Source organism: Rutidosis leptorrhynchoides, chromosome 3, assembly GCF_046630445.1.
Source record: "Rutidosis leptorrhynchoides isolate AG116_Rl617_1_P2 chromosome 3, CSIRO_AGI_Rlap_v1, whole genome shotgun sequence".
In the NCBI taxonomy this organism is placed as follows: domain Eukaryota; kingdom Viridiplantae; phylum Streptophyta; class Magnoliopsida; order Asterales; family Asteraceae; genus Rutidosis; species Rutidosis leptorrhynchoides.
The window spans coordinates 6,325,950-6,350,730 of record NC_092335.1 but is presented as its reverse complement, the minus strand read 5'-3'; the positions used below and the strand labels follow the sequence as shown (position 1 = coordinate 6,350,730).

The window sequence follows — 24,781 nt, the reverse complement described above, 5'->3', positions numbered from 1 at the left end:
TGACGAATCATGAGGTTCGTCGGTTGGTTGGAACCCTTGAGATCGAGTGTTTTAAATCTCGATGGGCGTTGGTAATGGAGTCTTTATGACGCGACATTAGGTGCCTCTTTTATACCTACTAGCGTGGTGTCGACTCCGATTGTGTTGTGGTTACATTGTACTTAGGGTCCCGGGAGAAACCCTTAGGTACATGAGTGACTAGGTGAAACTTGACAAACTAAGCAATTGGATGATTGCGAGGGTATGGTTTGCGAAATCGTGGTACACTTTTCGTTTGAAGTGTCTAAGGATCATTTGAAATCCTTTGTGTGCTCGAGGTTAGAGCAAGAAGTAGGATGGGTCGCGTGTACCCAATTGTTGGTAAAGTCTACCTTCGGTAGCATTGTACGGTTGTACGAATTGTGTTATAGGAACGTGGTTCCAAGTGGAGGAGTCGCACTCCCGCATGAGGAAGTTTTAGTGTGATATTTCGGATGATGTTTTTAGTAGATCCGGAAATTTCGTCGAGACCTAGTTTTGGTCAACTTGTGGTAGAGTACAATTTTGGTTAAATTGTACTTATGATATTGGATTGGAATTACCACTGAGGTGGTAATGTGGTAAATCTCGTTGAGAGATAATGGACGTGTTTAGTGAGCAAGGTGAAATCCTTCGGTTAAGGGAGGTGTGTGTCGGATTCTCTGTTGGGGAATCATTGTTTGGTACCTATGTTTGATATAGGTGGTTCTTGCTCGATTTTGGGGATGGTTAGTGGTATCCGTTAGGATTCACTATAGTGTAGCAGGGCGCGATGTTGCACTACTCGTTGTTTGAGGCCGAAAGTGCGTATGTGATCGATGAAGCATGATCTTTAGGGTCCGCTGACTTCATCGTGGTATTGATGATTAATGAAGCATGATCTTCGGGTCCGCTGACTTCATTATGGTATGGTTGATTGATGAAGCATGATCTCTAGGGTCCGCTGACTTCATCATGGGAGTACGTGATTGGTGGAGCATGACTTTCGGGGTCCGCTGACTTCATCATGAGCGTGGTGTTATATCGGTGAAGCATGATCTTCGGGTCCGCTGACTTCATCCGGTGTTGAGATTGGTGAAGCATGATCTTCGGGTCCGCTGACTTCATCATGGTTGTGAATCGCGTGTGTTTTCGGATTCACGATGACGCGTGTAGTTTCGGTCATCTTATCGAATGAATCTCGTGTAGTTCGGATTCATGGTGACTCGTGTAGTTCGGTCATCTTATTGAGGTAGTAATCTCGTGTGGTTTCGGATTACTAAGGCTCGTGTAGTTCGGCCAACCTCGATGTTGTGGAAGTGAATCTCGTGTAGTTCGGATTCACAAATGACTCGTGTAGTTCGGTCATTCCTCCGGGATAGTGACTCTCGTGTAGTTCGGATTCACTATGGCGCGTGTAGTTCGGCCATTCCCGATTGTTGTTGTGGTGAAGGTAGTGAGTCGCGTGTAGTTCGGATTCACTAAGGCGCGTGTGTTTTCGGCCAGCCTTCGTGTTGTGTGATCTGTCGGTTGTTTTATACACCGATGGTGGGGTCGTGAGGACCATGTTGTGTGATTAGTGATGCGATAGCCGTGTTTCGCTCACATGTTGTTACGGGTGTGACGAAAGTCGATTTTGTACACCTTGGTTTAGCGTTGCCATCATCGTTTTGGACGTTATCGGTTTTAGCCGTTTGTTATGATGTTACGGTAGTTGCACTTTGGTCGTATTGCGCACTACAAGGGATGTTAGTGGTTGGTGTTGTCCGTAAGGATTCGTTTGGTTCGTTCTTCATCGTTTCGGGTTGTTGACCTTAGGTTGAGACTTGGTTGCTTTTAGCGTTGTACTCGGTAATAGTACGCTAAGGGATTGATATCTCGGTATGAGATTGGTTGAGTTTTCCCGATGTTAGGGAATGAGCATGGTTTTAGTGCTCGGATGGTGATTTGAATAAATCGCGGGTGACGATTTAGTTGTGGAAGGCGATTCGTTGGGAAGGAATTGCTTAGGAAAGTCGGATTGGGACTTATGTCGAGGACCGTAGGGTGAGGTCCACTTGGTTAAGTGATGAGGATCACGAGGACGTGATCGAGTTTAAGTGGGGGAGAGTTGTAAGACCCGAATATTTATCTTGCTTGTTTGTGTATTAAGACGTTTGAGATTGGGTTTCGCGGATTATTTATATAAAGTTTAAAATGCAAAAGAATCTGTTTCAGTTAGGTCGCGCGCCGCGCGGGGATTCGGCGCGCCGCGCCGTTTGCTGCTGACAGAATCCCTTGTTTTTAATTGGTTTAAATGAAGGGCAAATGGGTAATTTCACTTGAGGCCGGATTTGTGAGGCTTATGAGCTAGTTTGGATCAGTTTTGGATCCCATTCACATCCACTCATCATCTTCATCCATTTTAGAGAGAGAGTAAGAGTTTAGAGAGAGATTGGAGGTTTTGGTGAGGAAGAAGCTCGAATCGTTCAAAGTCTCGGGTTTTAATGTTGTTCCTTTCGTTCTCGGCTACACGGTGATAGTATTGGTAAGCTCAAACTCCGAATTTCAATTATTTAATTTGATATTCAAGTTAGGGTTTTGAGTTAATTAGTTGTAAAACCTCTTAGATGATGAAATGGGTTTATGGTGACTAGTTATTCTTGTCACTTGGCGGGTTTTGGGTTGATTGACGATTTGGCCTTGATTAGGCTTTAATCTTGGGATTTATCACTTGGATTAGTGATTATGGAAGTGTTGAAACCTATTTAGGGTTATTTGATTGACTAACTTTGACTTTGGGTCAAATTAGGGTTTGGTGGTGATTATGACCCATTTGGTGACTTAATGAGGTTTATGAACTTAAAATGGATTAAGTTGGAATATTAAACCGTGTTAAATGTGTTTTGGTGTCAAAACTTATAAAGGACGAGATTTTGACCTTTATGGGTCAAAATTAGGGTTTAAGTGTCTAAATGGGTATGACACGTGTTTGACACTTAAGTTCGGGTTTAATTGGCTTATTATGACCATTCTCACTTGCGTTAGTGATTATTGGTTAGTTTGGGCACGGTTTGTGCTCGGAAGTGCATTTGGGTCGAAATTGCACTAAGTGGCGAATTGGGTTGATTTGTAAACCCACTCTAAGTGTATTGTTGTAATTGTGATAATGGAATAGGTATTTTCCATTGGCGAGTTGCGGATTACTTGGAAGCTTTCTTCAAGACTTCGAGGTGAGTGATATTATCCTATGTACATATGTATGTGTAGGATGGGTGCGGGTCGGGTGAAGTGAATCTCGGCTTTAGAGCTCACTTCACATGTAGGTGGACTTGATGGACTTTTGTATAAGTCCAATTGGCACGGTTGTGCGTTTTGGTTGACCATCTTTGGCGAAGTACACGTTCGTGTGTACATTATCACACGTGATTGTGATTTGGATGTTGTGGCCCCGATGTGGTGGATTTTATAATCCCGTGACCGTGGGTTTGAGTTGGAGAAGTGAATCGCGTGTGGTTTCGGATTCACGATGACGCGTGTAGTTTCGGTCATCTTATCAAATGAATCTCGTGTAGTTCGGATTCATGGTGACTCGTGTAGTTCGGTCATCTTATTGAGGTAGTAATCTCGTGTGGTTTCGGATTACTAAGGCTCGTGTAGTTCGGCCAACCTCGATGATGTGAAGATAGTAATCTCGTGTGGTTTCGGATTACTAAGGCTCGTGTAGTTCGGCCAATCTTCATTGTGGTATTTGGTTCTCGGTATTGGGTTAAGGTGTTAACCTTGTTCGTTTATATTGTTATATATATATTAATGTATTGTTGTGTTGTAGCTAACCCTCCGGGTGTAGCTATTTGGAGATGTTCACTTTGTCGTTGGTGGACTCATATTTGTTGTTGTACCTTTAGCTTGATGCTTAGAGATTGTACGGTATGCTTAGTGTAGTTGCTTTATATTTGGATGCTACGGTATGCGGTATTTGTTTGTGTGGCGTATTCATTTTATACATATATATGTATGTAGTATATTATCATTCACTAAGCGTTAGCTTACCCTCTCGTTGTTGACTCTTTTTATAGATTGCATGCGGATGGTGGCTCGGGTAAGCGCGAGGATTAGAGGACTTGCATAGTTTGCGTAGAAGGCTTGCTTTTGGATTTATTAGGATTGGGTAGTGTATCCCCAATCGCCATGCTCGGCTTTGTTTTGTATTAAGAGTCTTATGGTTTAAAATTGTATTTTTATACTTAAGGGGTAATTTGGGCACGTGTGGGCCCCACTTTGTAAAACTCGCTCAAACCTTAGTTATGTGCTAGTTTTACATATATTAATGTACGGTTAAAAGCGTTTTGGCTAAATGTGTCGGGAACTAGTCAAACATTTTCGTTAAATTGACTTCCGGGGACAGCGGGCTGTCCAGGTGATTTGGCGCGCCGCGCTCCCACCTGGCGCGCCGCGCGGATGAACTGCACCAGAAAATTTTTTTTTGTTTGAAATTTCGTCGAGTTTGGTCGGTTACGGTTTGGGTTGTTACAAATTATTATATTATTATAATAATAATTCATGTTAACAGCGTGTAAGGAAAAAGAAAAAATATCATCCACCTTCTTTTGTCAATTTCTACCGACAGTTTTCACGGAATGCTAAATCGCGCTTCGTTGTTAATTCAGTGGCGGACAAAAATGTTTCGGAAAAATCCCAAATTTTTACAGTAATTATCTTTTTTTATTTTAGTAATTATGGTATAAATTTTGGTCATTAATTATTAAATAAAAAGTAACTCAGTTGTCCGCGCTCGATCCTGGGTAAAATATAAAAAGTGTTGAAATTTATTAATTAGCGTCTAAATATATTTTTAATAAGCCTAAAATTTATATAACTCATTTTTGGATCACCGTTTATTTTAAAATTACATAAGTTCGTTTTTAACTTGATTAATAACTATCAAGATGACAAACGAGTGCTACGAGCGTTTATTAAATAAATTCTAAATCATATATATTCAATATACTTTATATATATATATATATATATATATATATATATATATATATATATATATATATATATATATATATATATATATATATATATATATATAGAGATTTATAGTAATATCATATATTATTTTATTTACACAAATGAATTAAATCATATATATATATATATATATATATATATATATATATATATATATATATATATATATATATATATATATATATATATATTTAAATATATATATATATTTATTTACAAATAGTGGTTCGTGAATCGTCGGGAATAGTCGAAGGTTAAATGAATATATGAAACAGTTCAAAAATTTTGAGACTCAACCTAACAGACTTTGCATATCGTGTCAAAAATATTAAATCGTATCGAGAGTTTGGTTTAAAATTAGTCAAAATTTTTCGGGTCGTCACATACTGCAAATCAACAATTGATTGTGGGTGCATTTTTCACAAATCAACAATCAATTGTGGGTGGCGGTGGAGTGGAAGCGGTATTGTTGGCGTCGCTACTCACCACCGTTGGCGATGATGTTAGTTTGGGAGGAGATTCAAGAGAACAACAAGATCTGTTGTAGTTACAGTATATGGTTTTTTAATAAAAGGAATCGATCATTGTTTGTTTGATGATGAACAAATACTTCAATTAATTAGATGTATGCATAAATTGAATGTTTTGATTTTATGGTGGATTTGAAAGGCAATTATGTTAACCTTAATTTAGGACCGGTGGAAGAAAATGAATGTAGACAAACCTCTTAATTCTGTTTCTAATTCGTGATTAAACCTGGGCACATTTTTTTTTTTTTTGGTAATTACTACTACTTCCGTCCCAATTATATCGTCCAGTATTCTATTTTGAAATGTCCCAAATTAATTGTTCACTTTCATAAATGAAAAAGAATAATGTAATAAAGTTCTTATATACCCTTAATTTATACATATAAGACAAAACGATTGGTAAAAAGTAAGAGGTAAGACTGGAAAGTTAACAGAAAAGTACATGTATCAGTAAAATTTTATTAAACTATATAATTTTTATCTGGGGACAATATTATTATTATTATTATTATTATTATTATATTATTATTATTATTATTATTATTATTATTATTATTATTATTATTATTATTATTATTATTATTATTATTATTATAATAAACTTAAAAGTTTTAAAACTTACAAAAAATTAGTAGGAAGCCTAGAGACAATCTGGGCTCCACACCTCTAGCAATAGCAAAACCTATCCTAGTAAAAATATGAGCAGCAGCACCGGCACCAATATCTTGCGCCATCGAACTCTTCTGCACCCGCTTTAGCAAAGAAACAGCCTCCTTCTCTAATTCCCCAAGGGAAGAAAATGAGAAAGGAATGAAACCATAACCAATCGCTGACAGCTAGATTCGTACTTGACCCGCTTTCGACGAGCCGCATCAACCACAACACGTCCAGGGACAAAGTCAGAAAGCCCAGACTGTGTCAAAGGAGAAGACCCTGTCAAGTCAACACAAACATCGCGACCACACTCCCAGGAATAAATTAACACATCTGCAGGTCTGAGGGCCCTGTCGTTCCCTCCAGACAACCCAATGTCAACCTCCTTTCTCGCAGAAATCCCAGATCGATAACAAACATCAACAAGGGAATCCCGAACAACATTATGTCGATGCTTAATACCCACCATACCAGCACAAGACACCGCGTGATCCCCGAAAATATCCCCAGTAAAAACCCTTGAACAAGCAGAGCATGCCATCGAGATAGAGAACAATGGAACACCCAACCGGTAGCACAACACACATCGGTAAGTCTTTGCGTTCATCGTCTGAACCAACCCCAAAATAGGGACTGCCCTTAGCCAAGCAGAGGTGTGATCACCCTGCTGTGATTTCCATAAGGCTGATTGTCGGGGAGATAACGAAAAACTGGATTCTGCAGAAGCGGTAACCTTTGTGAAATAAACATCTGCCAATTTCTTCATGAGTATTGGGGCAGCGACCTCACTCGGATTACCTAAAATATCAAACCCAACAGTTTTATTAAACAGACCCAATGCATCTTCAAAAGCACGACCAAGACCAACAATACCCGCACGACGTAGGAGTTTGGTCTGCAACCCAGCAGACTGTAATCGAGAAGCCACAAAAGCATAATGATGAACATCTCCCGCAGAATAAACACCAAGCCCTCCAAATGCAAATGGCAAGGTGGCAAGCCGCCACTGCCAATCACCAAACCCAGGCCCGGAAGCAATAACAATACGCTCCAAGGAAGATCGAAGGGCTCCATCGAAAGCGCGTTGAGCAGCCTCAAATATACTAGGAGGACAAGTACGCAAGGTAAAGTAGAGTTTAGAAACTCCCGTACATGCCCTAAGCAACAACAACTCACATTGAGGATCATCAAGCTTAGCAACCTTATCCATAAGCGCAATGGACTTGGTCACCTTTGCATCACCAGTTCACTACTAAAACCAGGATCGGAACTTGCGGGGGGCCCAAGCAACTTAACACCATTTAAAGGTCGAGCAATATTAGGAGGAAAGACACCTACTTGCCTGCTGCGAGGGTCCTCCGTATGCCAGAAAATTTCTGTTTTTTCCACGTTGAGATGTAGCCCAAAACGATATTATTATTATTATTATTAATTATTAATTTTGAATTTTAATTTAACTATTTTTTGAATTTATATTTTCTCATCTTTCCTTTCCCGCAAAATTCCCTAATTTTCTCTCTTTCTAATCTGCGCCTGGCTACAGATCGGATGTTTTTTTGGTCTTAGATCGATATATACAGGTGCTGTATATTATATATTCCTTACCTAATCTCATTATCGTGTTGCAGTATCTATATCTTTAGATCAATCAGCTCATCAATCTACCTGTTTCTTGATTATTACATGTAATTCATCTTCTGTACTTGCACAATTTTTATGTAATATCATGTGTTTATGATTTTTAGGATATTCGTTTTTGCTGTTGTTAATTTGTTTATTTAATTGTGTAACTCTAGCTCTAGGGTTCCTAGGTGGATGTTTGACTTTTGGAATTGGATCGAGAATGACGTTTGTATTTGATGTATGTTGTCCTTTTGCTTTTCTTGCATTTGGTGTCAGTTAATTTCTTAAATTATGAATTCGGATGACTTGGTTAGATCAGTTTAATTTGTTGTCACCATGTGCTACTACCATTTAATAAAAGAATTGCTCTAAGGATTCTCAGTTTTCGTTACTTTAGTACTTACTACTAGGAGTTGCTTTGCTCATACAATGTATATGTATATGTATTTAATTATCATCCTCGTGTTAACTTCGTATGATAAATGGCAGGAGTGACGTTGCGTCTCTTTGAGTATAATCTATATCATAACAAAATTTTATACACTTTAACTTTTATCCTAAAAAAAGTTACTGATAAAGAGTATATGATAAGAAGAATTTGATTAGGGGTTAGTTATTAAGCATAAATCATACCAATAAGTAGATCAGCGCCTTAACCTTTCGCATCCTTCAAATGTGCAGCAATCAGAATGTGTATAACAGAAATATTGGGTAATGAATGGATCAAAAACACAAAACATTGATGGTGCCCTGATGGTAAATGGGTCAAAAGATCCTTTCTAACATAAAGATCCGAGAAGCTTTTGCTGCAATGGATAAATTTACCGAAAATTTAGTGAATTGTGTAGGTTGGTGCATAATAGAAAATAACTTGTTGGCAGCCAAACTTTTATAAGTCTATTACATACATAAGTTTATGGCATGTCCCATGTCTAAATGGAACATGCATTATCCTAGATTTTTTAATGCATGTCATGTCGCATGTTGTATGTCGCATTGGGATTTGTATGAGCTTGTATAGTTTTTAGCCGTGTTAAATTAGAAAATGATGACGTTTAATTAAAGTGTGGCTCATTGTTGCTATACGAATTACTAATTTTTAAAATATTCTGATACATGATACATACAGGCTACTTATATCGATTTCGGATCATAGGAGATACCGTGAAGTGTTATTTTGGGGAAGGTGTAGACATTTAAGTTATAGTTTGTGGACTTCTCTGTTAATTTTGCTTAGTGACCAGTTTAGTGGCCAAGGAAGATCATGCATAACTTTATCTCATGAAATTCTGGAACTGTTTTTGTCCTAATGAAATTTTCTCTGTATCCTATGGGTGTGGGCTATTTATCGACTTCTGCAGTCTGTACAGTGTTGAGCTTTATAGGCCTCCAGTATTGCACGGACATTTCATATCTGAAACTAAATACAGATGGTTTAATGGGTGAAAATCGTCTTCACTCTGGGGTTGCCATCCGTGTACTAGAATTGTTTTTGGGTTCTTATACCACATTTGCATTAGTGGTCAGTTTTGTCCTCAACGTGTTTATACCGACTGTTTTGTCTTTAAAGGTATTCAAGTTATCTCTATATCTTATACATCCTTACATACAAATAGATAATGCACATGTTTGTGTATATTTATTTATCTAATCATATTTATTACTGAATTTAAGTAGTTTTTACAGAAGTCATAGATTGTTTGCACCTAATGAACTGATATTTTAGTCACTAGCGGATATTACTTGCGTTTGTTTCATTCTGATGCAGGACGTTGATTCCCCATAATGTTCTCTTTGCTAACTAGTATATGCTGACCTTTTTTATGACGCAGACAATATTTTTTGTTGAGTTGCACGCAACTGAATCTCGAAAGTTGGTGGAGCGACTAGTTAATTATGTTATCTACAAGGTAGGCAATATGGTCGTCTAAAGTAAATTACGATTTGTCCGTTTTTATTCTGATCATTATGACTACTTGGCCACTGACTTGTCTTCCGGGGCAATGTTATAGTTAAGATCTCATTGTCACAACCTGACGTGTCAAAAATGAGAATGTTAATAATTGTTAAACATTATTATCTAGTAGATAGTGGAACTATATTGATTGCAGATCAAATTCCTGAACCATATATGTAAATCTAGTTTTTGGATTTGAGGGATATACTTTGACTATCACTATTTAAATGCTGAATTTGTAAATGTTACTCAATCCTCAACTGTTGATTTACTGTTTGTGATGTCTTCAAAGGGAACATATTTTCCGTTGCTAGTCACACCGACAATAGTTCAAGCAGCATTGTGGTCTACTTGGTTGACTGGGCTATGCTCCTTAAAGGTAATACTAGAATGGTTTTGGTGTTTATATGTGGAGGGACCTTAAGAATTGGCAAATACCAAACCTTTATTTTTCATTTCTACTGATGTTTCAAGCTTTAGCCAATGATCGTCTCGAACGGTTCAATGCATCTCCTTCTACGACTCCCTGGACTTTCGTGTATATTGTGTTTTGTTGATGGCTGTTACTGTGGATGTAGTGTGGTTTGTGCTAAAAAATCTACTGCACAAAGTTTTATAAACATCTAAATTCTTTACATTTGAATACTCTTTATGAGTTTACGTATTAGATATTTCACCTAGCGTGCTGGATCATATGACATCAACTCTATTTTTTGCATTTTTATGCTTAGATATCTCCTAAATTTGATACTGGTGTTGCAGGATATGGACGTTTCTACTCATCTACAAAACTATACCATCATCTGTATTTTTATTATGATTCTTTGAGCCTCTTAGTATAGCTTTCGAAACACTTCAGGTAAGTTGACTCTTTATCATATTTGCTAATTCCATCTGCATATATGGAATTTCATACCTTTTATCAGTTATCAGATTTTATAAAATCGCTGAAGCTTGTGTCTACATTGTATTGCTTTTAGGTCGTCGTAGTTCATGGATTTCAATTGCTTGATATATGGCTTCATCACTCAGCAGGCAATACTGCAAATTCCAATATGTCAAAGCTTTTGGATACGTCAGCAGCAGGCAAGAAAGGCTTTTTTTAATTAATTCTTAATTTGATCTTTTAAGAACGTGGTATCTCATATGTGTTTAATTTGGTTAACCCATATTGCCACATACGAGTTAATTAATATCCTAGTATGATGTGTGTGTGCAGGTTCGTTGTGGGAATGTGAGAATGTTATATTATGGAATCTGGGATTTTTTTCTAGATATTATGACTTTGTTGATGTCTCAGTCATTATGTGCATAGTTGGCAGCTTCACGGCATGCCATTCCATCTTATAGATGCATTGCTTTATCTAAATATACGTAGTGATTTCTCGACCTTTTTAAACTATATATTTATGTCTGTTATATATCTACAAAGAAAAATTGTGTTACTTTTGCTGATTTACTTTATGTCATAGGCAGTTCTTGTTAAGTGCTGTTGTGAAGCGCGCCAAAGTATTTATAAAATTAAGGATAGCTTTAGTTACTCTTCGTGGGGCACTCCCTGATGCAACATCTGAAGAAATAAAAGCTTATGATGATGAATGTGCCATTTGTCGGGTAATAATTGAATTTTGTTTAGTTTTCGTATTTGAAGTATAATCCTCGATGCCTTTGTCATCGACCATTTTCAGATTGTGATGAGTTCAGGAACCAATGGCCATGGCTAAGAAGCTCGCCTGTAATCACCTGTTTCATCTTTCATGCCTAAGATCTTGGTATGGTTATATAATGTTTAGTTAAAGTTATTATAGCATTATGCCGGGGCTAATTAATTAAATAAGCATGTAATGGGCTTCAGTTGTGTTTTTATTTTGGGTAAAAAATACTTTGTTTGCACTCACCAAAAGGTAAAAAAAGATTCCAAAAGTTCTTATTTAGGGTAAACGTACAAGTTAACATATTAAAAAAGAAGAACTCTTTCTTGCCTGCTTCTTGCATCAGAGTAAGTTGGAGACTGCGACGACATCATATTTGACTGCTATCTGGGTCCGATCACCGTAAACCATAATAATATTTTGAATTTTAAGCCTTTTTACTTGAAATAGAAATTTAAGCTGAGTGTCAGATTTTAATGCTATTACTCCTCATGTTATAATTAGGTATGCCGATAGTGATTAAGTAGCATGTTAACGCCAGGTTAGACCAAGGATTACGTGAAAATTATTCTTGTCCCACTTGTTGAAAACCCCTCTTTGTTGGTACACTTTCTGTGCTTTTTCCGGCAGATGTTTCAAGTGATGAACAAATTGCCTGCCAGTTAAGCTCTAGATTTGAACAACTAAGTGTCCCTGGTCAAATTCGAACCCCGTTAGAATATAATGATTGGAGGTTTGTGTTTCTGCTAAACTTGTTTCCAAATTTATCATCTTTACGTAAATACTCATGTTTGTAAAGTGGATCTCTTATCCCTATTTCATATGTCATACAGGGGGTCAGGGTCTGGGCCAGAATCAGGTTGGTTAGGATTTGTTGGGGCGGGTTCATCTACAGATATCAGATCCTCCGTGGGTTTGGGAAGACTTCAAATGATGATGAGGCATCTTGCAGCGGTTGGGGAAATGTATGCCCAAACTGCCCTTGTAGATGCTGCTTGGAACCTTTGGCCTATAAAAATTCCTCTCAGGCTATCACATCTACTTCAAACAATCCTTCTACCACCACCGTAAGACATCCAGGGGGTTCGCTCGCTAGTTATGACTGCTCAATGTGTTTCAGATGATGATTAATCTGAAGTTGTTGCGGTCATCTGCTATCAGTGTTTGACCCATCTACTTAGGAATGTGTCGATTGACAATACAACACGAGAGTCATTGCAAAGGAAGCAACTAAAAAGAATTCACGACATGTTTAGGTTAATTCTAGGGCTACCTAACCAAGTGAGCCAATCGAATTTTCTACCATGCGATCTATTCCAAGTTTTAGACACCTGTTTCAATACTTTACCTAATCACTGATTAGTTTTAAAGTTTAAGGGTATGAATGTGACATTATTGGAGTACGTGATTAGTTAGTTTGTATTGATGCATATAATTGATTGAATTGATGTTAATTGATAATGTCCTTTTCATCTGTTTTATCACAACACTATGCATTCAGATATTTGGTGATGTTTATCTGAGTTGTGTTGTGCAGCCTGCCAGATTTGCAGCGAACAAATTCAGTTTCTGTTACTGTGAATAATCTTCTTCAAATGTAAACTCGCCAACACTCTACTTTTTCATCAGAGTCGTTCTCTCCCAAGTAATAACCAAAAAACGCGTGATGTTTGAAAGGAGGTCTTCCGCACGCAACACCCACCAACACTGTACGTAAGATTCATCCTAAGGTCATAGTTTGTATATACAACTGATCAACTATAAGTTAGACTAAATTGATTAACTATAGACTTGAGCTTTAGGGAAAATAGGACACAAAATTGTAGTTATGGTGTACTATTCATTGATCCCCCTATATATATATGTCTTGTTGTGCAAGTGGTTTAGAGTGCTGCATGCAATGTCTGCAAATAAAACGTAAATATAATATTTAGGGCAGTAGCAGTGGGTCATCTTAGATTGCCTTGTCTCTAAGGACCATAGAAGTAGGGTCTTCAAAATTTTCCAAATTTTCAAAAACATATGTAACTATGTAAGTAGAGCTAATTTGTTAATGAGTGACTAAAATAGAATACAATAGTGTAGTAAGTGGTTTGAAAAGGTGCAAGAGAAATAAAAAAAAGGAAAGTTGTAACTGTAGTAGGATTGTGGCTCAAATTCCTGTGCAGGTCTTTGTCGGAGTGTTTGTTAAAACTGATATTGTCGTAGAGACAGTTTTTACATTCAATTTGAAAATAGTTGGTTGAGGTGAGAGCCCCACTCATTTTAAGCCCGATTGCCTCTTTTATCACCTCTTGTTTATTACTCCTTACCAGGGGCGGATCTGTGTAGTACCCAGTGGTGTTACGGGACACCACTGAAATACGTAATGTAGAGGAAATTTTTTGAGTGTTTAAACTACTGACACCACTGGATAGTGTACATTTTTCTGAGTGACACCATTGAAATAAGGCATCTAGTAGAATTTTTTTCTGAGCGACACCATTTTTCTGAGTGACACCATTAGTAATAGTTTACTTTTATAAATAATTAAAAATAATAATATAAAGTTATTTTATGTCTTTAACATTTGTCAATAAAACAAAATGATAGGTAAAAAGTAAAGAGTTAAATTTTAAATTAAAAAAAAAAAAAGTACAAGATTCTTTAAACCTTGCATTTTTTGTATGAGACTAGCTATTCATAAGCTCAATTACATATTTTGATCTGTTGTTAAAGCAGAGGAAAAAGAACCTATAGATTAAGTGGTGGTCAAATTAGTTGGAGCTTACATAAACATAAATGTTACCCGATCCAAAAAAAAAAAGGTGAAAAGCAATAAATGTAAAAAAAGAAAGTTGGTTAAACATGTTTCTGTATTCATCTGCTCGTCGGGTTTCGTTGCTTGTAAATTGTGAAAGGTAAACCGGCAACAAAACACGGAACCACCGTAATTTCTTGAAAAAACACATGCGTCACTCCATTTTTCAAATATTTAATTTAAATATAATTATAATTTTATTATATTATACTCCGTATAAATAAATATTCTCTTTTATAAAAATGTGTAGACGTATAGGCTACATGTAGATAGTAGAAGTGTAATAGAACTTGTATCTAATTTGGTCAGCATATAGTTTACATTAAATGATTGTTTCCTATCTGATTGGAGAATTAATTCTTATATATGATATAACTTTTTTTTTTTTTTGAATTAAATTAGAGGTCCTTCTACTCAGAGCACCAAGACTAGGAGTGACTACTTTTTTTTCGAATTTCCTTACTCGCAATGCCGGATTTTCGGTGTTCAGCCACACCCTTTCGGCACTCCTATGAAATTCAGGGTTGGAAATCTTGATACAGACTTTAGGTTTTTCAAAATTCCAAGCGTTTTTTGTTTTGTTTTTTTTTTAATCAATTTTTTTATTGGTTCACATATATTGTGAACACTCGATCACTCCACTATTTCCAGTTTAAAGCTTCAACTGAACTTTGAATAGAATTTCAGGTTGAGGCGTCACCACTCCTTGTGTTCTTACATGGGGACGGTACAATTTAGATAGGTTGTACTTGTGACTTGTGAGTACCTAGCTACTCTAAATTAATGCAATGATTCGAACTTAGTTGAATGCCTTTGAGATCGATGTTGACCCTTCATCAATTGATTTCGCATATATAAGTAACTCTACATCTATGGCTCGTCTCTAGGATAATTAAGACTGCTTATCGCTTCAATTTTACTTGAACCCCCATAAACGTAATACATTTGCCTTAATTAAGTCGACATCTAAGTTTACATGTGATCATTTACATTGTTGGAAATCGATTATGCATGGTTTTTTGCAATGTAAATAAATCATATGGATCGTTAGCGTACATTAGCAAATATGTTACATATTACTCCGTAGTATTATACTGTATTACTTTTAGATGTATTTTTATATAGAACTAGAAAAAAATTTGACCGCGCGTTGCTGCAGTTGTATTCAACGCGCGGTCGAATTTGGATATACGTTGTTTGGTACCTAATATATCTAGTAGGTTGGGTTGTTTGTTGGACGTGTATGTATATGTATGAAATATAGCTCAAAATATTTAGTTTTTTTAACGATGTCCGTTTTGCGTATAGTTAGTCGCATTGTGTTCGTAAAATTATTTCGAGTTGAACGGTGGTCTCGGAAAAATTTAACTCGAACCGAGCGCGAATATAGGACCCGTTATTTAATTTTTTTTTTAACGATGTCCGTTTCGCGTATAGTTAGTCACGTTGTGTTCGTGAGATTTTTTCGAGTTGAACGGTGGTCTCGGAAAAATTTAACTCGTACCGAGCAAGAAGATAGGGCCCGTTATAAATTCGGGTGAAGTAAGTTTATTTTATTTTTATAAGATTATATATTTACACTCTCTACCCCTGAAAATGTGTAAAGTTGAGGGGTTGTTGTGTAATGTAGGCGGAAGTTGAGGGACCGTTTGTAGTGTGAACGCAAACTTGAAATGAGTAAAACTAAAACGAAAAAAATTCTGGTGACATTTAGTATATAGGTATAAAAACTAAAACGAAAAAAATTCTGGTGACATTTAGTATAGGTATAATATAATATAATATAATAATTAGATTTAGAATAAGATTAATAATAATAATATCTTTGTTCACTAATTCCATGACAAGCATGTATTTGCAACTAATAAATCAATCAAACTGATAGATTAATAATATACTATAAGCTAAATAGTTAGCATGAACTGACCAAAAGATATATTTTGATTTTGAATAGTAGGGTTAGAAAGGGCCCATTGATGAAAACGACAGATTAAGAAAACGGGGGACAACTTTTTCTTTATCTTGTGAGTATTTTGCACTTAATTTGGAGTTCACAAGTCTCATCGAAACCATATAATTTGCATGCATTTGTCTCTTCAATCGTATCTTTTTATTACTGTATTACATACATATACATTTATATTCTTTTTCTTTTATTATTCGAGAATAAAAATGAAAACTTTATAACTAAGCTCTTTCACTGAAACATACATTAAATAAACATGACAGCTGTCTCGAACTAAAAAACTAGAAAACCTGAGAGTTAGACTAAATACAACCCAACGTCAAAATGTTCCGTGAGTCGAGCTGGACTGAATTGACGGAAAGTAATGCTGGTTACCGCGGCGTCACTTGGAGGTGTTGTTCCCTTGATTCACCAACATAGATCTTTTGATCATAAACAAGCATCGATTTACATTTAGATTGAGATAAATGATGAACATGAAGTGATAAACATTATGAACACGAATAAATCAACATAATATAATACACGTCGAGATTACAATATTAATTTAAACAGAGAAACATTGGTGACCAGGGGAGATCCAGCATGATCTCCCCTATGCACTGGATCGCCAAACGGCTCTCCCAATTAGGGTTACTCTCTTGAAAAATAATTTGATTCGAGAGCTGAGACTTTGAGGAATTAATCACTACATGATTACCAACAATTCCTCATTCTTAGTTTTCTTCAATTCGTGCTAAATCTCAAAAACCCAAAAAAGTTAACAAAAGTCAAAACCGAGATCTAAAACACAAATTCAGCAATTACCTTCAATTGAATCGACATTTCGATGATCTCTAGCTCTGATACCACTTGTAGGATCGTGTAAACAGGATTAAACGATCTAATCTTCTATATCGAGTGTGGAAAATCTCGATATAGAGTTTTATACTCAAAACACACAATTATACTTTGATTTTTAGATGATAAACGACTTTAGGGTGTTAAAGATGGACCTAGATGAATGCTAGATGTTAGTACGATTTTCCGTATAGCTGCTGTAAGGTACTAGTACAGAAGATTAGCTGCTCAGCGTGTGGCGTATACTGTTGATTGTTGTTTGCCCTCGAGAAATAATCTCTGCAGACCCGGAACACAGATATAAGATCTGTGGGGTGGCCTCAATCAATCTGTGGATCAGTCTGTAATGATCCGTCTAGCACACTGCTGCTAAGCGGCTAATATTATTTTAGAGTGAGAAAGAACTGTGTGAGAGAGAAAGTGTACTTCTCTCTGACTGAAGTTCAGATCAGAATGATGTCCAATGTGGTGACCCAGGGGGTCTATTTATAGGCGTAGAATGTCCGAATTTCACGGGATACACGTGTCAACCACTGAATGGTTCTGTTACGTGAAGTATCCGGAATGTCGGTGGCGTGTGCTGACGTGGCTGCGTGCCGTTCACGCGCTGAGTTAAAGGGCTTATGCATAGAAGCTGCCTGCAGGGCTTACGCTTGACGCTGGGCGGCCTGATAAACGCTGGGCGGCAACTCTGAAAACTGCCAAATTTCCTTATGTCTTGTGCTCTTTGATCGAGTTTTCTGTATAAAATTGATGTTTTTATGCGTGTATCTCCTAGGATACACCATTAATCAGGGAATCGATTTGGACGTTTAGGTGCGGCTAGGAACGTTAACCTAACAAAGAACCCGTAATTCCCTTTATATATACACAGCAAGTGCAACCGTGCGGTTGCCCTGTGTACCCGTACAGTTGCATACCTGCAACCGTACGGTTGCATTCCAACAGTGAAAGTTAAACGTTAAAGCATTCCAACGTGATCGTAATGAACTCGGGGACTATAATGCACCAACAGGAGGCGTTAGTCGAAGTTCATGACGAAAACAATCATATTTATAAGATTAATATTTTTTTATTATTTATTTATTTTCCCACTCAATTACCACATCATTCTATAAATATTTGACACAAAAATTTAACATTTTAGTTAATGAATGTCAAATACATTCACCACCAAAAACCCACTTTTCATTAAAAAGTGCATCCTATGTGTATAATATCACAGACAGGGTTTGTAAATGGTCTTAAACAAATATAATTAATTAAAGTGTAGAAAATTTGATAATATAATGGGTCAACTCACCCGTTTTGACCCCTCCTACTAACAAATGTTGGCAAATAACTCCTATTTAAACTGACTTGCAGCAGTTTCCTAGTATTTATTGCCAAGTTTTAACTTAGTGAAGTTAAGAATTAACAGGGATCAAATTAATATGGTTTCAATGGCCTCTTTGGCTTTATTTTCCTCTGTTTTTCTACTTATTTGCATGCATTCCTCCAATGCCCGTGTTTTTTCTGCCATTGTTAAACCTACCATCTCTCTTCAGGTTACACTTCGTTTCTTTATGTAATACTATACAGAAATTAATTGTATTTTGAAGGCTAATATATTCATATTCATGTTACAGAAGTACTAACGATGATAAAATTAATGGTAAACAGGTTACAGAATTGATGGTAGATAGAACACGGACTCAACCTGAGCCTGTAGAAACGAATTCACATTCGAGACACTCGTTGACAGTAAATGAACAAAAAAAGAAGAAGAAGATCGTTGAGATGTCTAAAGAAGGTTCGTCTCAAAACGAACATCTTGGTGTGCTTTATTCGGATTATTCAAGGCCAAGAATGCGTCCTCCCTCCCATAATTAACATATTCTTGTTGTAGAAACTAACATTTGGTAGGGATTAATAGATCATATATATATATATATATATATATATATATATATATATATATATATATATATATATATATATATATATATATAGTGGATCAATCCATGGATAAGCACTAAAGGGGCGTGGCTTTGTATGAGGCTCGTACTGCAGAGCAAGCGAAGAAAACGTAAGGGCGCGCGCTAGCACTCCTGCAAGAAAACGGCCTAGCTAACGCGCCCCTTATTGAAAAGTCAAGGATATTGAATGATCAATATGAGAAAGAAGCGCTCAAGCATTGGAAGAAAGCCGGCCTTACTCAACAAGCACCTTTCTTAGCTTAGTAAGGTTGCTTGTTTCCACTCATTGAACATTCTATCTACAAAAAAAGGTCAAGGGGGGGTACTAAAATGGCTCTCACTGACACCATCATATATATATATATATATATATATATATATATATATATATATATATATATAAGAGATACATTTAACATCCATGCATGGCAATATTATTTTCTGTTATTAGTAGACTAGTAGTACGTAGTACTCATATCATTATTATTAATATCATGGTAGTAAATTAATTTGTTTGCTAACGAGTTTTGTATAATATATATACCGGTGATTTATACTTAAAGATGAGTGGTTCTGAATTAATTTGAACACATCTACATGTATTATATGTTTTTTAATTATAGTTGCATTATATTCTAAAAAGGAATTATCAATATGCAGGAACTAAAATTGTTGAATCTCGTTCCTCTCATCATGTGGAAGTGCAAAAAGGAAAATGTGTCAAGGTAATTAATCATTAATCATGCATCAATATATAGTAAATTAACATACCAAATTAGCTACTTAAAATGTGGAAGAGGATACTACCATTCAAACTATTTATTACTGTATAAACTTCTATTCAGTATATATTTACACAAGATCAAATTATTTTAAAATTACATATCAATGTATGTAAATGTTTATATATAGTACATTTCGAATCTAATAACCTTTCTTAAAACATAGCAAAAATCAGTAGAGTTGAATCTTCAATGTGCATATACAATTTTAGATGATTGTCAACTGTAGCAAGCTGAACATATATATTACTACTTGTTACAAGTATATATGAGAATGAGAATAGTAAAAACCCTAACGTTAAGTTTTCACACAGTTAATTAATAGTTGTATAGGTTTTGAGTTACTTGGTAATTGAAATCATGAACCAAACATGGATCCGGTTTCCTAAATAAAATGTTGGTCTGTGAGAAAAATTCTTCCATAAAGTATGGAGAGTTTTGACTTTGACCTTTGACCGCTGACCAACAACCTTAACATGCTTCAAATTTAGTAGTAACTTTCTTCTAAATTAAATATAAAAGGCAATATATTGATTTATATTGAGGATAAACAAACACCGGCGGATCTAAGAATCATAGTTACTAGCATTGTTGCAAAACACCCCGTCTCGAGCCGTCTCGACGCCCGTTGCGACGGTTTGGTGATTAGCCCGTCCCGTCTCGAAGAAAACCGTCTAATATCACAGTCACCGGTCAAATTCGGGTCAAAGTTGAAAAAATCAGGTCAAAATCTCTCAAAAATAGGAAAATCCAGAAAGTCGGTAATATCGGTCAAATTTGTCGTATTTTTGTTTGAATTTTCTGTATTATATTAACGGTGATGGCGTTTATGAGTACAAGTTAGTCAATTAAAGTTTTTGACTTTAAAATATGTACACATATATACATTTATAAACTTATATATTTAAAGGTCAACTTTGGTCAACGTCCGTCTCGACCCCGTCTTGAACTTCTCGACCTTTTTAGGACCCGACCGTCTCGACCCCGTCTCACGTCTTTTGCAACCTTGGTTACTAGTGTCACTAGTTAAAAGTTCAAAAAAAATTACAGTATATCCAATAGTGTCACTAAAAAAAATTTATATTATTCTTTTGTATCACTTGTTAAAAGCCCAAATAATTTTTCACTGGTAGCATGTACTCGAGTACGTACCAATGAATTAAATAGGGCCCTGTAAACAAACTTTAAAACAATATAAGTAAATAGCCAAGTAACATATGTTAATGTATTTGTAGGATCATGAAAGACCACCTATATCCCAATACACCGGAAAAGAAGAAGTCTAACGGTCTTAAAAATGATGATGTTGTTTTGATGGACTATCAACCACCTCACAGGAAAACACCAATACATAACTAATGGCCTTTTATACACTTGAATATACGTATTTGCATGGATACATTCGATGTATTTGTGATATGTACCCGTTATACATGTACCGTTGAAAAGTTATGTACAAATTAATCAATAGTTCTACAATTGAAAATGGGCATGGAAGTTTATGCTTTAGCTGTTCAGCATATTTGTCTTGAAAATGGGCGTGGAATAGTATATATATCATATTGTTAATATATACTCCGTTTTGGAATGAAAGTTAAAGGATAATGTTGTTGTCTTTTACTTATTGTCTACTGTCATTTTTTGAGGCTTGTACTCATTACAGCACACAGATTAAATGTTGGAAAGCAAAATATCCATCATTTGCTAACCAAATGAACCATTATATTCTACTAAAACTGGAACGACCAAATTTTTTTTAATTTTCCTTTGAAACAATACGAAAGCAAATATCCATTATTTGTTTCCCAGATGAACCATTCTATTAAAACTGCACCCAGCAGTTTTCTTTTTCCTTTTCATTTGAACAATACAACTTCAAAAACAAAGCTACAACCCTATATAACAATACAGGACGAAGCCATACAACGATACAGGACGAAGCCATACGTACAAAGTTAACAATCTAAATGAACACTAACTCAACTTGCAACTTAGCCTTCATCCAATCATGATACATCACAAGAGATAAGCCCTCTCATTTTTCATCACTGGCTACACTATTCATTCATATTACAATTATATTGCAACTAGTAGTTGGGCCATATTGGGCCATGGCCCAATCCTGCTAATGTTGAATACACTTTTAAAAGAAAGACAGCAACCCCAAAAATTACTAAAAATTACTATAAAAAAAAAAAACTACAGGACGAAATTGCTGACGCCATGCTGGCGTCAGCATGACGTCAGCCGGGTACCATTCCTATCTGTGGGCTAATATACTTATTGTAAATGGACCGGGCTTTATGATAAGGCCCAAATATACTTTTCAAGATAATATGGTTATTAGTCCAATAGCAAATGGGCCTTAAATAATTGAAGTCCCATAAAAAATGGGCCTCATAGTTCTTCAATAAAAATGGGCCTCGAATAATCCAAATCCAATATATACTAATTACTAATTTACTCATCTACTAATTTTACTTTTTTTTTTTTTCAAAAAAAAAATAAAAAATGATAACTATATACAAAGTATAGCCGAGCCACTTTCAATAAAAATGTAATCACCTCAACCGAGAGATACAATTAAGAAGGCGACGAACCTCGAAACTATAAAGCATACCAGTTCTACTGATACTAATTTTAGGATTTAGGGTTTTTTACTGATACTAATTTTAGCGTTTTGAATTTTTAGTTTTTTTATATGTTTCGTTTGTTTAGTCTATTGGTTGTGGTGGACGCTTGTATATTTTTGTATTGTTTAGTTTGGTTTAGGTGTCGTTCGGCTTTTGGTCATGTTTGGACTCGATTTGAGTTAGCTCGTTTTTAGATTGGTCTAGTTTGTTTACTAGTTTCGAACCATTTCGTTCTTGGTTTGCATGTACCAGTTATTAGGTCATATTATTTATGAAGTTATCATCTATTTTAATAGCTATTATTAATTATTATGTTATTATTATTTTAGGGGAAAAAATGGTAGGCGGTTAATGTCAAACGGTGGGTTAAAGGTTCGTATGATGACTGGTAACGATAACTATTTGGGAAGTTCTAGGTGTGATAACTTTCAGATGACAATGTTGTTGAGTTCCTTAACTTTATGCGCTCTTTCCTTCATCTCCTTTATGTATACGTGATTTGTATCTATAATGATTTATCTATTTTCTCTTTGCTAGTTTCTAGGGTTTATAAGGTAATGTTATCTCATTCTCTTATTCTTTACTTTATACTGTACGAATGTATCTATTTATTTGTTTGTGTTCATGCATAATTTTTCGAGGAAAAATACATCCAATTTACGATATAAGAGAGTTTTTTTTAGGTGTCAACGATATTAAACTCCGATCCGTAAATCGTGGATAGCTCGTGGCCAAGATGATGATCTCGGGTGGTAGGCGGAGCCAGGATTTTACGATAGGGGATGCTTACTCGATAATTAAAAGAGGCAAACGAAATAAAACTAAAGGATGTCAACTTCCTACGTAAAACATATCATATTTATTTTAAACATACATAGATAACAACTTTACGAAACTTTGAGAACTATTAAACAGTAAAAAATGCTACTTTAAAATTTGCAGTATGAAATTCAAATTAAGTCTTTCGAGTGGATTTTCAATAGATCGAGAGGAAGGAAGCTTGAGTGGCTCACTTTGCTTTCTAACCTAAGTTCCTATCTTAACATTCCATGACTTGTATAGTATTGATGCTCTCTTTGCATCCCTATTTTAATAGCTTGTAATCTTCGTGTGCTTTGTTTATACTCTTAAGCAATGGGGTGATTCATGAGATGTATGGATCCCCCTCTTCATTGTAACTTTTCGTTGAGTGAATATATTTACTTTGCAAAAAGAAAAAATTTGCAATATGAAAATTGATATGGCCCATCAAGAAATTGATAAGTAAATTTGTACGATATGTTTCAGTTAATATTGCTCTGTACTTATGTTTGGAAGGTAGGTAACCCAAACAATTGTGTTAGATGAATAATTAAGGGAGGTTTAGCTAAAATACTTAAATATGAACTATTAATATTTCATTGGAATCGGGTCTACTGTCCCCTCCCTGTCTCCGCTACTGGGTGGTAAACGATTTGCCCTCCGACCAATAGTCGAAAACGATTGACGAAAGGAAAAAACTCTAGTATTGATTGTCTATTACGATCGTAGAGACGATCATGGAGAACATAGATTCGGCGATGGAAGCTCTACGTGTTACGATGATAAAAGTGTGTCCTTAGCCATCAAGCCCTCAAGTTCAGTATTTAATATATATTATATTTTTATTTTATATTGCGAAAAGAAAAACAAAATTATTGAAAGGTTATCCGCGTTCCCCCAAGCATATATGGGTAAGCAGTAAGTGGGTCCCGCTGGAGCCTTGGCCCCGTTTCTGAGTTGTATTTTTGCACAGTAGTACAATATTTTTGTTTGTCAGAAATGTTTAAAGCACGTGCTTATTGACCCTAACGGATGGGCCATCTCTGTTACGTGTTTCGGTTTTCTGTGGTTCATAATCCACATCGTGTTCCAACCCTTTTTCTGTCTCCATAAACTAATGAATTTGACAAATTGACGCATATTTAATACGGAATACTCCGTAACACCTTTTAGATCTATCGGCTATCGCATTTTTTAAATAAATTTATTATCATTGATGCTAAGTTGTTAGTACACAAATTAAAATTTTTAATTTTTCTTACAAGATAAATAATTAACTGATTTATGAATATCTAGAAGTCATAAGAATAGAGTTAGAGTCGGTTAAGTATTCTTTTTAACTTTTTTTGAACAAAGAAAAGTCGTACTAACGTTACTGAATTAGGTAGATAATGTTACGTCGAACATTTAGCAATTTCATCGTTTTAGTGTATGGAATTGTACGAGTATTTCATTGGACAATAAAAATTGAGATAATGTGTCTATGGCACACGTAAAATATTTGAACACAAAAAATCCACGTATACACGTAATTGAAAATGAAGCAATAATTGTTGAACATTGATGTCA

The 24,781-nt window shown here is 35.7% G+C and overlaps 1 pseudogene; it reads left to right on the top strand.

Moving 5' to 3' along the window:
• The first annotated feature begins 7,740 nt into the window (after nucleotides 1-7,740).
• Nucleotides 7,741-21,064, top strand: LOC139897458 (E3 ubiquitin protein ligase RIN2-like; annotated as a pseudogene).
• The last annotated feature ends 3,717 nt before the right edge of the window (nucleotides 21,065-24,781 follow it).